We start from the raw sequence: 18005 nt of genomic DNA, 5'->3' as shown, positions 1-18005 counted from the left end.
ACAGGTCTTTGTACATTTGGAATAGGATATCCAACACTGAACTGAAGATCCGGGTTCGATTCCCCATATATGTACAATATATTAAGCCCATTTCTGGTGTACCCTCCCTCCCCCCCCCTCCCTCCCCCCCTCCCCCCCCCCCCCCCTGTGACTTTGCGGGAATACTGCTGGAACCGACGTAAAATCAAACTCACTCACTTTGGTAGACGATTTAACCACTGTCCTACCCCACCGCTCCGTCAAGACAATACTGTGTCATACATCTCGTATAAGTTTCTGCCAGTACTTTTCATCAGCATAAGCCCAACAACAAACTGCTTCAGCTAGCCGTCGGCCCGATGTTGGTGTTGTTTATGAGATAGTTTGTAGCTATAGCTAATGTCGCTAATTTCCCGCTTGGTGGGGTGTTTAACGCCGCAGTCAGCAATATTTCAACTATATGGCGACGATCTGTGAATAACTGAATCTGGACCAAACAATGCAGTGGTCAGCAACATGACTTACTGGAATATGATGACATGTGTCAACGAAGTCGGCAAGTTTTGACTACCCGATCCCGTTCGTCGCCTCTTAGGACAAGCACGGGTGGTTGAAGACCAATCTGTGTTTCGTACCTGCATGTGTCGTTAAAGCATTTAATGATGAACTTAGTTTTAAACACATTTTATTAATGAGAAAGGGATTGAGTACAAGCATTACAACTTAGAACACCTTCTCCGTTGTATTTACATAATACGACGAGAGGGATGTTGAGGGCTGGAGTTCTGATTTTATATGGCAATGCTTCGTCTCATACCTCGTCTCACGCATGGCAAGGCCTGCAGTACATCAATGTGGCTTTGAAGAACTTCCTCATCCGCCATATTCACATGACCTGGCCCCGAGCAGCTTTCACCTATTTCCAACATTGAAGGGACATCTCCGTGGAAAACGCTATGCTGATAATGAAGAGTTTAATCTGCTGTACTTGGTATGTATACCCCAGTATGTTTCAAGAACCTGTTGCTTTTGAACTAGGTGATCTATTTGAGTAACAAAACTGGAAATGTTGATGAAGAACACCGTTAGAACACACTCCTAACATTAGTCTAGAAGTTACGTAGGCCTGGATCTTTTTGACCAGCCTTAGTATTGTATTCAGAATCATAATGCAAGAAGTACAGACAAGGTGGTAAAGAGTGGAACAACTACAATAATTAAGAAAATCTTTTTGATTGTCGTGTAATAGAATCTCAGAGTTAATATTAACTCTATTAGCTATATTAAGATGAACTTTGAAAGACTATTGCAAGTGTAAATCGTTGTATGTTTTCATTACATAGTTTAAGTTAAGATTCAGCAGACTTCAGATCGGGTGTACACTCTTGAAAAACAAGAAACGCAAAACCCAAATATCAATGAAAATTAGGTGTTTTGCAAGGACGTGTAGATAAGAAGCGGAAAATAAAGATAAATGAATGAAATTTTGTGGAGCAATGCATTGCTATCTTGTCCATATTTCACGAGAACAGCAGTCATCACAGTCATCACTGCTGTCCACCAAGTTGTGCTGAAGTTAGTACCTCGTATGACCACCTCCAGCTGCTACCACTGCCCGACATCTCCCGGGTACAGATCGGATCAGTCGTTGGATATTTTGTTGTGGATTCCTCCTCCATTCCTCCTGCAGCATGTGGAACAACTGTTGAAGATATTCTGTGGTGGATTACGACGTCGACGTACCCGTCTGTTGTTCTGATCCCAAAGGTGTTTAGGGTTTAGATCAGGGGATCTGGGGGGCCAGTGGAGGGTATTGGTGTTATTATTGGACAGGTAGTCCACGGGGGCACGTGCTGTGTGGGGCCTGGCGTTGTCCTGTTGGGAGAGCTGCCGTCGACGGTCAACAAGGTGAAGGACGCGCGGACGGATAATCTGGTCGATGTATCGATTGGCCGTCAGATTGCCTTGGGCAAGCGCAAGTTCCAATCTGCGGGTGTATGAGATCTCATTTGGGTTTTTTATAGTCACATGCTGTACTCATGCTTTCCACGTGAGAAACAATCATTGTGCCTGATATTCGTGCTGCATGACATCCACGCACACCGTGGTCTTGTAAAACATTCCAGAAACAATGCGCAGTCCTAGAAAAAAATGAATTTACGAATGTGTACAAACCTTTAAGTATCATTTTTTAATTCTATTTTGCGTTTCTCTTTTTTGGAGAGTGTAGTTACTAAATTATGTTAGACTAGGAGTGGAGAATATCAGTTATAAAAAGAAATTTCCGGAAGCTCTTTCGAGTAAATAGAGTGGGTGAGTGAGTGTATCAGTCAGAAAGTGGATATGGTTTTACGCCGCCATTAGCAACTTTCCAGCAGTATCACTATGGAGACTCCACAAATATGGAACAGCAACTGTATGAATATCCCTTTTCACTTAGATCCCCAAGCTTGACAGCGATGTGAATACTTTTATTATTACATTCACTGTCTGTGTTCGTTACGCTGACACGGGGTTCGATTCCCCTCACAGGTACCTATTTCTGGTGTCTCGGGCGTGATAATGCTCTCTTAAAGCGGCATCACACCAAACTCTCACTAACTGTCTCACTTGTTGGCAATCTATATGGCTCCTCTTTATATTGTATTGTCCTGTATTGTATTTATCTGTTGTATACAAGTGGTTTTACTGTTTCTCGCCAACAGGTTTTTAGTTTCTAATTTTCCTGAAACACTTTGTAATCATGTATTGTTCTCGTCTCGATATGGCTGTAATTACTGAGTGTATTTAACCCTGCATTTGTATTTGAATTGCCGTCTTATGTTCTACCATAGTAATGCTTTTGCGGAACGTTATATTGATATGTAAACTCAGTTTAAAAATGTATATGCTATCTGTATAAAGTTTATTGTTTGATAGTTCCACGTGGATTTTTTTCTGTTTAATTTTTTTGAGTGAGTGAGTAATCTTAGTTTTAAGCCGCATTCAGCAATATTCCAGCTATATGGCGGCAGCCTGGAAATAATCGAGTCATGTCTAGTTCAGTGACCAACAGCATGAGCATCGGTCTACGCAACTGGAAACCGATGACATGTGTCAACCAAGTCACCCAGCATGACCATCCAATCCCGGCATGGGTCGATGAAGACAAGTTCTAACCTGAATCTTCATGGTTAAATATACATATCGAGTTAACATATTGCTATTGTGGAGACTTTTAGTTGAAGTAGTCTTTCAACTGGGAAATGACCCGTAAAGGTCCGGGGTAGAATAGGCCTTCAGCAACCCATGCTTGCCATAAAAGGCGACTCTGCTTGCCGTAAGTTCCCAATGGCGAAGATCTATGCCCGTGGTGTTGATCTCTGGATTGTCTGGTCCAGACTCGATTATTTACAGACCGCCACCGTATAGCTGGAATATTTGCTGAGTGCGGCGATAAACTCACTTACTCAACTGGAAAATGGATACACAAGAACACACATCACATCAGCCAATCACGCGACAACAGGAGGAATGTATCGGTAGTTATCCTGGGTCAAAGTTCTATGCACGCTTTCGTAAGACTCATGACCTCGCGAAATGCACTTCAGAAACCCCAGAAAATAAAAACAGAAACAAAAAACATCTAGCCGAAACTAAAACATGAATAGTCCGTCTCTAGTTTTCATTTCCTTCATGGGGGTCATCTGTTGAAATTGGCAATAGCGGTTTTAGCACAAACATGCTTTGTAAAATCCCGCATTCAGGGGAAGTGAAGTCACGATGTATACAAATGATTCGGGTCGGTCACACTGACATTAAAACCGAAACTGAATAATCAATATTGTTGCTAAAGGTTTTATTCGTGAAAAGAGAATGAGTATGAAAGAGAATGAGTACGTTTTTACGCCGCTTTTAGTAGTATTCCAGCAGTACCACGGTGGGGAACAGCAAATATGGGCTTCACACATTGTTACCCATGCGGGGAATCGAACCCGCGTCTTCAGCGTGACGAGCTGACGCTTTAACCATTTCGTTATCCCATCGTCCCTATTCGTGGAGAGAAACAGTGAAGAATGAGAATGCGCTCTTAACCTAAATATTCTTCTCGTCTTGTGTCATGGACTCACCTGTCCCCGTCGCTGGAAAATTAATTGACTAACTGACCTAACAACAGGCTACTTCGGAAGTAAACCGGATTTATTTCTTCAGTCCCAATGAGTGCCGGTTTAGACAGCTTCCACTGTATATGTTTACTTACCTGATTCGCATATTTGCTGATTTATAGTTGAGTTGAGGTGGAATATTCGTCACATATCGGCATTATTCCAGCCATAGAGTGACGAGATCAAGCCTGCGTTAATGCATACACATTTAAGTACAAAGTACAAATGAGTTTTATTTTGAAAACATATATATTCATTACATTATCATCTAAAAACAGACAATATCGCTGCACCAAATTGAAAAGCAGGCTATCCGTTATTCACATGACAAAGCGACAGTTTATAATACAGGTCGACGTCCCTCTGGTAGCTGACAATGACGTGTCCGGTCTTTCATTTTTGTCGCTTCGTAATGCGATTCAAATGTGGCTGAAAAGTCCATGCAGTCAAGCAGAATATGCTTGATGGTGAACACTTCATCGAAGAGACACACACAGGAGGTCTGTCTACACCCATTTTGAACTGATAGCCGCCATGTGTATAACGCCTATAGCCAATTCGACATCGTTGTAAAACTTCCTCATCACGTCTTGACTGACAAAACAAGCGGGCATAACGTTTACAATGCGTGAAGACTATTTCTAGTTTCCTGCGGTGATTTTGCTGGAATATTGCTAAAAATAACGTAAAACTAAACTCACTCACTCACACTCACAAAGGATGAAATGATTTGCATGAAACTATATGCCGTCATAGACTCGAATTCTGAACACCTTATTCACATGCGAAACTGAGGATAGACTGAACTACTGCACTTCATTTTCTCTGACCCCAAGCTAGCTGACAATAACTTGCAGACTCGATCGGGGTCGAGTGGAATAGGATTTCGAATGACGTCATTCGTAGGCTGGCGACATCGACGAGACGATGAGTGCTGCTAGAGGTGGTCACTCTCGTAACTAAGGGTGCGTATGCCTGACCAGAGACCTGAAATGACTGAGACATTCTATGATTGACTCTTGTTGTATCTGAGAACTGTGCTATTCCTACCCCTCTGTCCATAACATGACACGTGCTCTTCATGTGTGATGTGTTTCTCATAGACACTGTTGGTGAATTGTCCCAAATGATGGCTTCACTAAATGTACTATCACTTTAAAACATATAATTTGCTTTGATTTTATCGATCATTAATAAAAGTGTTCACTTTCTTCTGCCCACTAGTTCATATTCACCTCGAACCAGTCTGTAAACACAGCTATATCCCATTACACCGGGTTAATACGAACACAAAGAGAATCTCACCCAAGTTTCTACTGATATCAAACATATCGAGTTGATAAAGGTAGAAATATCCTCGGATGACTTGTGTTGATATAACTGATATCAGTAGACACAAGGGGGAAAATGTACATCACTGAACACAGTACTGACATTAGATCTGCAGTGCAGCGATGTCATAGCATTGCGACGTCATCAACTTCATGACGTCACAGCATTGTCAAGATATTGTGCAAAATCTACTGTCTAAACGATATCTCCCAGAAGGTATCGTCTGATCTCTCACTAGTGATATCTCCTGTGGAACACAGTTTGGAATGGTAAATCTATATCTAGTCATACTTATCAACATCAACATGTCCAAGTATAATCACTCGACATTGACCTCGACACATTCATATCCCTTCACACTAAGTCGACATCAACAAAACCAAATCCAAAATGTTTTAGTTATTGACACCAGCAATTGACAAAGAAATCCTGCATGAGCAACACGTCATGTCACTTTACTGCATTGTGCTACTTTCATCGAGTGATTCAGTCACAAATAACACCATATCACGTCCTCTCGCCAGATCACACGTATCGTCATTCTACCACCTTATCGAATATCATCATCCTTCAATTGATCCTGTGTTCAGCATTCAAAATGTACTACACTCACCCAGCTGTTGAATCCCTTCACATGTTAACGCTTGTCTGTATCCACCACACTTGAAGACCAGGTTCACTTCCCCGAGGTGAGACTCAGTCAGATTGAATATGACAGATCTGGTAGCGTTCCATTGTGAATGGTCCAACCCCGTCTGAATGTTTCCTGTTTGCAACTGAAACTGGACTGACTCAGAACAGTAGTATCCAGTTACGTTCACATTCAAAGCCACTTCCTCGTCCACGGTGAAGTTACTGTCATCATACTGCCTTCCTGTTATGGTGCAGGTTGGCAAATCTAAAACACATCAAGGAATATGCTTTGTCTTCCTCCACATTCATTTCCTCAGTTTACACGTTCAAAGTTTGAACGATGGGGAACAATGTCCAGCTTCTTGATCGGGAGTATTGCATTTATATAGCAACATGTATGTGGAACAGTCAGTGTGTAGAACCATTCAATTTGTAAATGTGCCGTTTCAGTTTATAAATTGTCTGATGACCTCCAAGGTTGTGTGATTGGAACAGATTGCTTTATTCTCTTGTGTTCTCTCACTTCTGAAGTTATTAATTTGCAATCTAAACCAGTGCAAGTAGACATCTCAGTTTACACCCACCATATGTCTAAGTTCCCACATGGCAGATACAATGTAAGAACCTTTCCGCACACTGTTTTGCGAAAAAGAGGAAATAGGGATGCCAAGTAATAATCCACATTATAACTGACTTTTAGTCAGTCTGTCGATTAGTCTAACTCCTTTTCCCAGACAAATTATAAATTGACTGAAAATTTCAGTCTGTTTACAAAATGCCTAATATTACACATTGACTGTATGCACGTTAACGTACAATTGTTTGTATTAGTCCTTCTCTAAAGACGGTTTTATACAGTTTATACACACCATTTAGCATACCAGTATACTGAAGCGTAACACAGCTGTTGATTGAACCAGTAATCTGGACCCCTAGCCACGAGACAATTGCAGAGATAATTTCCTTTCATATTATCACTGAGCGTGTGATTACATACATTTCATGTTCAAATTTGGAATGGTGAGGTGAAGCAAAGACAGTTTAATCATCGAATTTAAGAATATAAATAAAATAACGTTAAATTAAATGCCACGGTTGTGTACGTCAGGCAGGATTCGGTAATATGAATACAGCTTATGGAGGTTGGACAACGAGTCGTTTGCTTGGTAGAAAATCAAGACACATTCATGTCTACTTACTTGCCACAGTCATCTGACAGCTAGGTGAATCAGGCTTATCTCCATCACTGCTACACTTCCAGATGCCAGCGTGTGATTTCAATAAGGCAGGTATAGTGAGAACACTGGCGGTGGTATTAATGACAGAGGCTGTAAAGTTGCCAGTGGATATACATTTCCCAGTTGATGTTTCACATGCTGCTGTCGATGTTCCGCTGGGTGTTTTGAAGGAATGGTGTCCATTAGCCTCAATGCAGGTCAGGTTTGTTGGCGACCCAAGAAGACCGATTTCAGGACACAATATCCGTTCCTCCAGTGCCACTTCAGGTATTATTGAAAGTAAAAAGACATATATCGGCTAAAGGAAATATCCTTCTCCCTGTGCACTGTCATTGTATGAGGACTATGTTTTAAAAAATGTTGATTTAAGGAAGTCATCTTGGCAGCATTTGTAAGAAATAAATTCGAAATTAACTTCTGGGTAATCGATCATAAATAGTGTTTGTACAATGTCATATTTCAATCGTGGTCATTTATTATCTGCACTGTACAACGTTCATGAATGTTTACTGACAACATACCATTGGCTGTTAAAGTCACCATAAGCAACAGGATAATGAAATCCATCACTGGTGCAGGTGCCTCTATCAGTAAATAAGCTGTATATAATCACATTCAGTCAACAGGCTTGTACGTATATAATAGACTACTGATGTACGGAGAAATTGTCGTCAGAGAAGTACTTTATCACACCTATACCCACATCGTCGTATGTAAAAAATACTCTTGTAATCAACAACCAACATTCAAAGCAAAACGTCTATATGACAACATGTGTGTACATGCTATGCGTCAGTTAAGAAAAAATGTAGTGGACAGTTTTCAGCATGCAGCCTTTGAGGTAATGGATGACACAGCCTTTTTACATGTGCTTTACAGTGTGATCGCATGTCCGGACGAAAAACCTACCCTTGGATTCCGCTGTTGCTCAATTAATTCCATATGCATATACATATTATCATATTTCTTCATTAAATAACAGTAGCATGTGTAAATAATGTGTAAATACATACTTATTCGGCGAAACTGGATGCAATTGCTGTTCTTCCCAAGAGACCAAACCGTGTTCCCCTGGCCTCAAGCTTGTCGGGTCCTGTCTGAAATAGAAACTACTAAATACTAGGCTGCACTCTCCAACCCACAAATAAAAAATCAACATCATTTTTATTTCCGTCTTCTCCCTAACGGGTGTTTAGTCACCCCAGGTTTCGTTCGTTCTCCATTTGATTGTGAATATTGACTCAACGTTATGCGTCAGTCAGCTCATAATGACTGAACTGTTAATAGATACCATGTCTTGAAACCTTTATCTGAGTCTGGCATCCAAAGATCGAGGGGAAGACATAACGTGTTGAGCAGCAGAGCTGACTTTAGGTCCAAGACAAATATTAACATAAAAATGAAAAATAATCATAACCTTTTCGGGAAATGTTATGTTATTCGTAACAGTGAAGGTTTAACCTTGACTTGTTTGTTGTGTGTGACGGCAGCGTTTGATTTGAAGAATGCATCACTCATGACATGTTACAAGATTAAATTAACATCTCGTTAGTATTAGTACTATTATCCAGAGTCTATTACTAGATGCCGGAAAACTATTATCTCATACATATTCTATCCCCAGGCAAGCATTCGACGTTATGTTGATTTCGACGACTGCATTGCTAGCCCTATATCGAGGAAGTATGTACGCAATCGGAGTGCACAAACAGTTTCATCAATAGAGCGGATGTGCAGTTTCTTTTCTGAGACATTTTATTGACAGTTGAAATCCGGAAGTGTTTTAAACGATATTTAACATGCAATAGAGCAAGTGCTTATAATACTGTGTTGAAATGTAGTGGATTGGTAAATAAGCCAGAGGCTTATATCAATACTTTTCCATGTGATGCAGGATATGCAATGTGTGTACACTACATATACAATGTAATAAGACAAACATACACCACAAACATACACATGAATTCTAGATATGGAAGATCTTTTTTATCAATAGTGGATATTAGATGAGCGGAATCAACTGAAGTGTTACAAGTTGTAACGAGCACACATTTTGGTAAATGGACGGCTGACGTATCCTTGTATTCTGTTTTAATCGTTGTAACAGGAAAGAGTAAAACTTGGAACTTGGTAACAAACGTGCCGACGAGAAATGAAAACGGAATCTTGTCATTCAGGAAATCGTTTAGTTGCTGTAATGTATTGAGTAACAGAGTCAATAATTTGTATAGAGTCCTGTTTAGGGGCACCTCTCCCGTGTAGGATATCGATGATGCTTATGTTATGAGCAAAGAAATATATATTTTTGCATATGTGTTGGTATATTGGACAGACGAAGATGTAGTGACAGACATCTTCGGTTGAATGGCCACACTGGCACGAAGGGTTTCCAACTAAGAATCTTCTGTGCATGTCTGCCTTTAAGTTACTACTTTCTAATCTTAGTCTACACATAGTGTAGAATTAAAGGTGTGGTGTGCAAGCCGGTAAGGCGTGTTTCCGAGTGCTCTCGTGTCTGTGAGTGAAACCGTACATCTCTGCACTGTCCGGCCAGCTCATGTACAGCTAAACGTAAATGGCATATGGACACTGAAAGGTGAATGTTTATGGAGAATACCAATATGTTTTGACAAAATGTTCATCAAAGAAGTATTTTGTGCATCGGCTCTAACGACAAACTGAAAGCACTATGGCTGTTTCACATCGACAGAAGCAGTCTCAACGACATTTGACATTGCTTGGCAGTCTACTGAAACGCCAGATGTTGTGCTTCATGTGCTTTAATTTAGTTTTGTATCTGAGTGGCCACTTCTTACCAGCGACCGCTGTGATTGCGTCTATATAGCGCATGTGATAAGTAACCATCGCGCATGTGTAAGTATGTTGCCCAACAGTGAGTGCATCGCCTACCCGTTTATTGCAAGACTGGTAATGTTGTGTTGTGACTTTGAACTCAACCCCGGTCCACCTAGAAGGAATGTTCAGCAGAAGCAGTCAAAACTTCCCTTTGCCGAGTATGACGACGACACAATATTCATGAGTGAGTGAGTGAGTTAATATTTAACGTCACATCGGCAATATCTCAGCCATATCGTGACGAGAACATTTAATACTAAAATGAAATATATGTCTATTATAAAACCTGTCAGCGAAGGACAGTAAAACAACTAGGATATCACAGAGTAGAATATAAAACTAGTAACTATACCTAAAACAATTTATCTATACAGGACAATACAATGTAAAAATGGGCTATAGATTGCTAACAACTGAAGGTAGATCACCATACTAGGGACCATGGGGACTTACAGTACCTTTGCTACCTGCATGGACCAATATTCATGAAATGTTTCGACACATTAAAAATGATATAAAAGCGATGAACATTAAATTTGATAATTTCACTGCTGAACAAACTAAACTACGTGACGAAATTACTGAACTGTCAACTAAGGTGAAATTCCTGGAAGAAATGTTGGATAAAAGTCAAGCTCAAAGCAGGTGGAACAGTCTAATAATATATGGAGTTAATGGCAACTCCCGTGAATCTTGAGAGCAATCTGAAGTGGCTGTTTGGAACTTTATAATTTAAGACCAGCTGCGGTACATAGATGCAGAAACAATACCGATTGAACGTGCGCATCGTCTGCCGTCCAAGTTACGTCCCAAACCCCTGGTAGTGAAGTTGTCGACCTTCAAGGATAAAAGAAACGTGCGGGAACTTGCCAGGACAGAGTTGAAGGGCAACAGAGACTCAAGGTCAGCGACGACTTCACTGAAACAACGAGATGCACGCGGGCAGCTCTTGTCCTCATGATGTTAAACGCTCGGAAGGAGGGACATAGAGCTTACCTTTCCTACGATGAAAACGATGTTTCCTCATGCAGGTAGGCTGGAATCTGAAGAAGAGGGGAATACCCCGTCCGAAATGAGATCAGGCACACACGACTCCCACTCCACTGAATAGGCACCCTCCCGGGGTACGAGTCGTGTACTTAGGAAAGATGGCGTCTCGTCGAAGTTCCACGTGTGCGCCTCGAATGTCCAGGGAATGATGTCGAAGCTTGGAAATTGTGACTTTCTATTCTTTTTAAACAGGTTTGAATTATTTTGTCTAGTTGAAACCATGCAACTTGATTGTACTAAGATTGAACATGCTTTCCACAATTATGTATCTCTTGCTACCAGAGCATCTAGAAAATCCAATGTTGGTCGGTATTCATTTGGCGTAGCACTGTATGTACTCAGACAGTTTGAACAATTAGTTAGCAGGATAGAACCAGAACTTGAAAACTGCAAAGTTCTGCTGTGGAATTTCATAAAGAAACCTGTACTGATTATTGGGTTATATATCCCTCAAGAAGGGAGTCGTTACTATTGTCATACTGACTCAGAAGGTATCGATACACTTGAGGAGAATATCGCCTCTATAGTCACAGGGCTTGGATTCAAACCGGAAATATTCCTTCTGGGAGATTTTAATGCTAGGACTGCATCATATAATGATTTTCTTATGGAAGATGAAATTATATTGATCTATTGAACCTTGGGTGTCTGTACGAAGTTGATAGCTTTTGTCAAAAAAAGAACCGCGTCGGATTGTTAGCTAAATAAATACGGTGTCGCACTACTAAGCCTCTGTAACTGTGGTGGTTCAATGACTTTTGTAAACAAACAAGGCGCCAGTGTGACTGATGTGATCTTAATGTGAATGTGATCTTAATAACGATATTAGATTTATAGAAAATGATAAAATGTTACAATGATGAACATACCACGTTTTAACATTCCAAATAATATTGATAGTGTTTTCATGGAAAGGTGTAAAGTGACTTTAATAAATTGAAATCTCGTTACATATTTGTCATTGAATTACTGGATGTCAACAGAACCACTGATACGATCTGCGAGATATTTTTTCTGTATGCTCTAATTTGAGGGAAAATTTTAGTCCTAAACCAAAGACTGATTCACAACCGCCTTGGTTTGATATTGAATGTAGGACTCTAAACTACGTTTCTACAAATCCCCCAAAACATAGATAATTACCTTAAAGTTAAGAAAAATTATTTCGTATGACCTGTCAAGCCAAGAAAGATTTATACCATTCAAAGACTTGCGAGCTTGTTAACACAGCTGTGTCAGGTAAAGATTGCAAAATGTTTTGGAAAACAATTAAATCTCGTCTCAAAATGTGAAAAACACAATTAGCCCATGTACCTGGTATGAACATTTTATTAATCTGCTTAATGCAGAGACGTCAGATGCTATGTATGATGACGATGATAATACCAGATTGCAACATGATCCAGCAGACTGAAGGGATTGTGTTGAGGCTGACAAGTTATCTGATCAGATCACTCTAGATGAAGTAAATAAAGCTAGTTTACTGTTAAAAGCAGGTAAAGCCGCTGGAATGGATGCGATTCCACCAGAATTTACTAAACACTCCTCATTTATAGCTCCTTATCTACACACTCTGTTTGTTACTATCATGGACACCGGACTCTTTCCGGAATCATGGAGTACTGGTCTTTCGGTGCCATTGTATAAGAGCGGTGACTCTTCCAATCCAAACAATTATAAAGGAATTTCTCCTTTAAGTGTAATAGGCAAAGTTTTTACATCCATTCTGGAATACATACTGCGACAATTCGTTGAAATCAATAAAGTGTTAGATGAAGGACAAGCATGATTCCGTAATAACTATTCTACTGTTGATAATATCTTAAACTGACTGCTGTTGTGCAAAGGTGCTTGAGAAAACCGAAAAACATCTTCTCTATATAGATTTCAAAAAGGCTTTTGATTTTGTAAACAGGAAGAAATTGCTGAACTTTGTGTGGAAAAATGGCGTCCATGGTAAGTTCTGTGAGGTGTTGGAAAGTATGTATTCTAACGTGTTGTCCTGTATTCGATCACGTCAAATCAGAAATCAGTCGTTCAACACTTCCGCTGGAGTCAGACAGGACAGTGTGCTCAGTCGGCTTCTGTTTATCTTTTTCATAAATCACCTCGTTAAAGAACTTGATGAAAGTAATAGTAATGGTATATTTATAAATGACTGCATTGAGGTGATTAGAATACGACTGTTTGCAAATGATGTAGTCCTAGTTGCAGACTCGCAAATCAACTTACAAAGAAAGTTAGATATATTAGAGCAGTTTTGTATTACGTGGGGTCTTGAAGTTAATTCTTGAGAAATCAAATGTTATAGTTTATAGAAATGGAGGGTACTTAAGAAGTTCAGAAAAATGATATTTTACGGGACAGGAAATAGTTGCTACAACATACTATAAATACTTGGGTGTCATTTTTTCATCTCGTTTAATCTGGTCTAAAAATTGTGAAACAAGAGCTTTACAAGCACAGCGTGCATGTTTTCCGCTTTGCCGTTGGCTTCATAACTATCCAAATATTGGCTTTAAAACTATTATCAATATTTGTGATACTAAAATGGCTCCTATAGCCTTATATGGCAGTGAAATTTGGGGTGATTGTTTCAGAGATTAAGTAGAAAAGGTTCAAACTCCATCATTTTATCGCTGTTTTAGTGGATACTGACAGATACAACCTGTGTGTTAGATAGCATTGTCATCGTGTTAGATGATGGTGTCGGTTTATTCGCTTACACCCTTCACGATATCCAGCAGCGTGCTATCAAATGCTAGAGCAACATGAAGGAAATGGTAGCCAGAATTGGGTCTCCTATGTACGTACATTATATTATGTACAGCAGGTTTTTTATATGCGTGGAAAATCAAGAGTTTGACGATTGTTCTCTGCTTGCGTCCGCATTCGAAAAGCGCTGTATTGAAATAAATATCAAAGACTGGTATACAAGATTAAACAAGTCACAGTATCTTTCTTTCTATAAATCCATTAAAACTATTGAAGCTGAATCATATAATGTCTCAGATATTTTACCCCAAGGCTGTTTGCTAAATTAAGATGTCAGTCTCATAATCTCAAAAATCCAGAAGCACACAAAATTGAGCAATAATATCTGTCCATCTAGTAAGTCTCTTGGGAAGTTGCACGTCCCTCCCTTTTATGCCAATAACCCATCAAGGATGAAATTCTATAAGCTGCTAGAATGTAAAGATCTATCATTGATAAAAATATTGCTATATTTTTAAAGAGAGCACAAGTATTTAAATAAGTATACGTAACACACCGTATTGACACAGTAGTGCTTTTGTGATGTTCTCTGGGCCATGAGGCTTTAAATTCTGAATAATGTCTCTGATGTTCTCTGGGGTCTCCATGAGGCCTTAATGTCTGAATGTCTGTCTGTCTGTCTGTCTGTCTGTCTGCACATTGTAAGTGGTGTGGGCCATAGCTAGCATACCTTTTGAAGTCTTGTGTCAGAGGTCTATCCTGGTTCATAAGAAGATTAAAGTGTTTTACATTTCGTGCATTTTTTATTGTGTCACTTAAAATATTCCAGTCATGAACAACAGAGGGGATAAAGGAGCGGACGAGGCTGACTGACCTTGAGCCATCTGCTCTCAGGTTTGGGTCGAGTCCTGCATATTATAGCGAGTTCTTTCTACAACGGAAAGGGGTACTAACAGTGATAGATATGAGGTTGTTATCACGCTTTTCATTTTGTAAAATAAAGTCATACGATGACACTATCGGCGTTCAGCAGGGGAGCTTAATCCAATTTCTCTCAGTAATTTTTCATAAGTAGTTCGCCGAACTGCACCGATTATAAGAATCCATATGCAATTTTTCTAATGTTAATTCTTGGTCTTTAGTGCAATTGTGCCAAATATGGTCGCAGTAATCAAATACGGGTAGAATGAACGATTTGTACAGAATTTCAAGGCTTTTCCTACTAAGACGGCATTTATAGCTGCACATGCATCTTATTAGTGGCGTTATTTTGCCACGTGATCAAGACACTCTCTCGCAATGCCGAGGGAAAAGTATGAGTCATCATTGAAAAAAACACATACAAAATACTCGGATGTGGCAACCTGATACTCTTTCACCGATACGATGTCATCAACAATATTTGTATAGAAAACACAGGATCTTGTTGTATGAAATAGATGAATATATCTTTTTCACTAAATACTGGCAAATCGAAACATCACATGATATCAAAAATAAAAATAACGTTTTTGTCATACATCGTCGAAACCCCTAACACGGGACAATTTCTGGACGAGTTAGGAGTTTACCCAATGTAAAGAAATAGGGGCATTTTACATTTTCATTGTTTCTTTTAAATGCAACACATTTTATATCAGTGACTCCTTGTTGTGTCTGCTTCAGTCATGTCCGAGTGGCAACGTATTGCATCACGGACAATACTTCTGCTAAATTTCAATGTGCTGTGAGAGGAAACCTGGGCAATCTTTTAGTCAAAAAGAGAATTGTCTGTATTTGTTTCTGACCCGTGAAGATACGGGGTAGGATAGACCTTCAGCAACCATGCTTGCCTTTAAAGGTGGCTATATTTGTCTTAAGAAGCGACTAAAGGGATCGGGTGTTCAGGCTCGCTGACTTGGTTGACACATGTCATAAGTTCCCGATTGCGCAGATCGATGTTCATCACTGGATTGTCTGGTCCAGACTCGATTATTTCCAGACCACCACCAAATAGCTGGAATATTGGTCAGTTCGGCGTAAAAGTCAACTCACCCACTCTCTCAAAGATTAAATCGAAGATATATTTAATGCAGTTTCAAATAAGCAGAACGTGACATGACCAGCCGATTGATAGAATCGGTCCATTTTTCCGTGCATCTGTCTAGAAGAAGTCAGGACCAAAGTGGTGTGTTTGGTAAGAGGAACACGGTTCCAGGCTCCCATTGCACTCAACCACCAAAATCTCGTCCTCTACGTACACGACGCCAAGGTAACCTGCAGGTACTCGTCTATTCAGACACAAGTGATGCCTCCGAAGACATATGACGACAGTGAAAACGTTGAGGAGGATAACGACAACACCTAGACTTCCGGCAAGGACAGATGTGGAGCGACAATGATCCTCTGAAACAATGAACATCTGTCAGAGATATCTACAGAATTGGTTACAAAATATATTGAATAGCAAAACAGACGCAATTATCGAACGAATGAAAGCTCCTAAAAGTGTTTATGTCTTCTATTTCAACGTTTGACAATTTCTTTTACTGTTCAGTATATTTCAGCTGTGGGAGGGCGTGTGTTTACACACTTGCAAACATCCACTGTCATCACTGATTTTCAGTGATCCACCTAAATAACTGTTAAACCTTATTTTACACTATGTTCTTTAAGAGTATGTTGTAACGCATAATCTAGTCCCAATTCAAACAGTACATACACTGAAATGAATGTAAAGAGTATTTGCATTTACACCCTTATCACATCACGTCATATCACATCATGTCACGTCAAATCACGATGTGTCATATCACGTCACGTCATATCACGTCATGTCACATTACACAATTACTTTCGTCTAGTGATCGATCCACTCAAATAACTCCCGTCATTTTTTACATTATACACCAGATGGAGGATGTATTAAATAACCTGGTTAGCTTGTGTTTCTTTTTTCCTTTCATATATTAGGTAAAACATCATGGCATCAAATGAAAACCAAATATAAACCATACGTTTGTAAGCAGATTTTGACAGTATCTCACACTGACACTCATATCATAACCAGTGACATAGAGGGGAAGTGGACAAGTTACACGTTTATATCAAAGAAACAGTTGATGGCAATCAGACCAGAATCCAACACATTTGGTAAAAATACAAGACGAGACTACATGTGTTCTCTCAATATTATGAACTATTTCATGATCTGCCACCATTAAACGTGAATGATAGTTGTTTGTTTATGGTTGTTTAAGGTAAAATATTTGTACCATCGATGGAAAGTGGCATATCTGTATCGCCTGTATTGTCGTCATCAAAGCTGGTCATCAGACCTGAAATGAAAGCATCAGAGGAAACAGCAGGGCCAGAACACGATGTAGGAAATACGAACAATGTCGGCAATACATGGAACAACACACCAGGAAAGTTCAACTGGTTTATATCGCTTGTTGACAAAGATCGTCATGCGAGACACTGCCAACTGAAATGCAACTGTATGTCAGACATATATCAACCCATCTGTATCCCTTTATACCGCGTCTACATCATCACATCCACATCCCATCACGCCTTATCACACAAACCAATCCTTACCCCTTTCAACAAATCCATATCCTACCAAGCCTCGTCTACATCAACCCATCTACATCATGGCGATATCAAACCGTCCATTGTCCTTTACACCACGACTCCATCGATATCAATCCATCCATTGGGATTTACACCACGTCCTCATCTACATCAACCTCTCCATTGCCATTTTCACCCCATCTGCATCGACATTAACCCATTTATTGCCCCTAACACCACCTCACACCAAGTTGATACGAACACAAAGAGAATCTCACCCAAGTTTCTACTGACATCAAACATATCAACACGAGGTCATCTAACTGATATCAATAGACACAAGGGTGAGATTTTGTTTATTATCCAAAACCATTATTCATCAGCTATCAGTAAAAAATGTACAACACTGAACACAGTACCTCCAGTGCAGAGATGTCATAGCATTGTGACGTCATCAACTTCATAACATTAAAGCATTGTCAGGATATTGTACAATATCTAA

This window comes from Haliotis asinina, chromosome 1 (genome assembly GCF_037392515.1).
Source record: "Haliotis asinina isolate JCU_RB_2024 chromosome 1, JCU_Hal_asi_v2, whole genome shotgun sequence".
Taxonomy (NCBI): Eukaryota; Metazoa; Mollusca; class Gastropoda; order Lepetellida; family Haliotidae; genus Haliotis; species Haliotis asinina.
Note: the sequence above shows the minus strand (reverse complement) of the source record.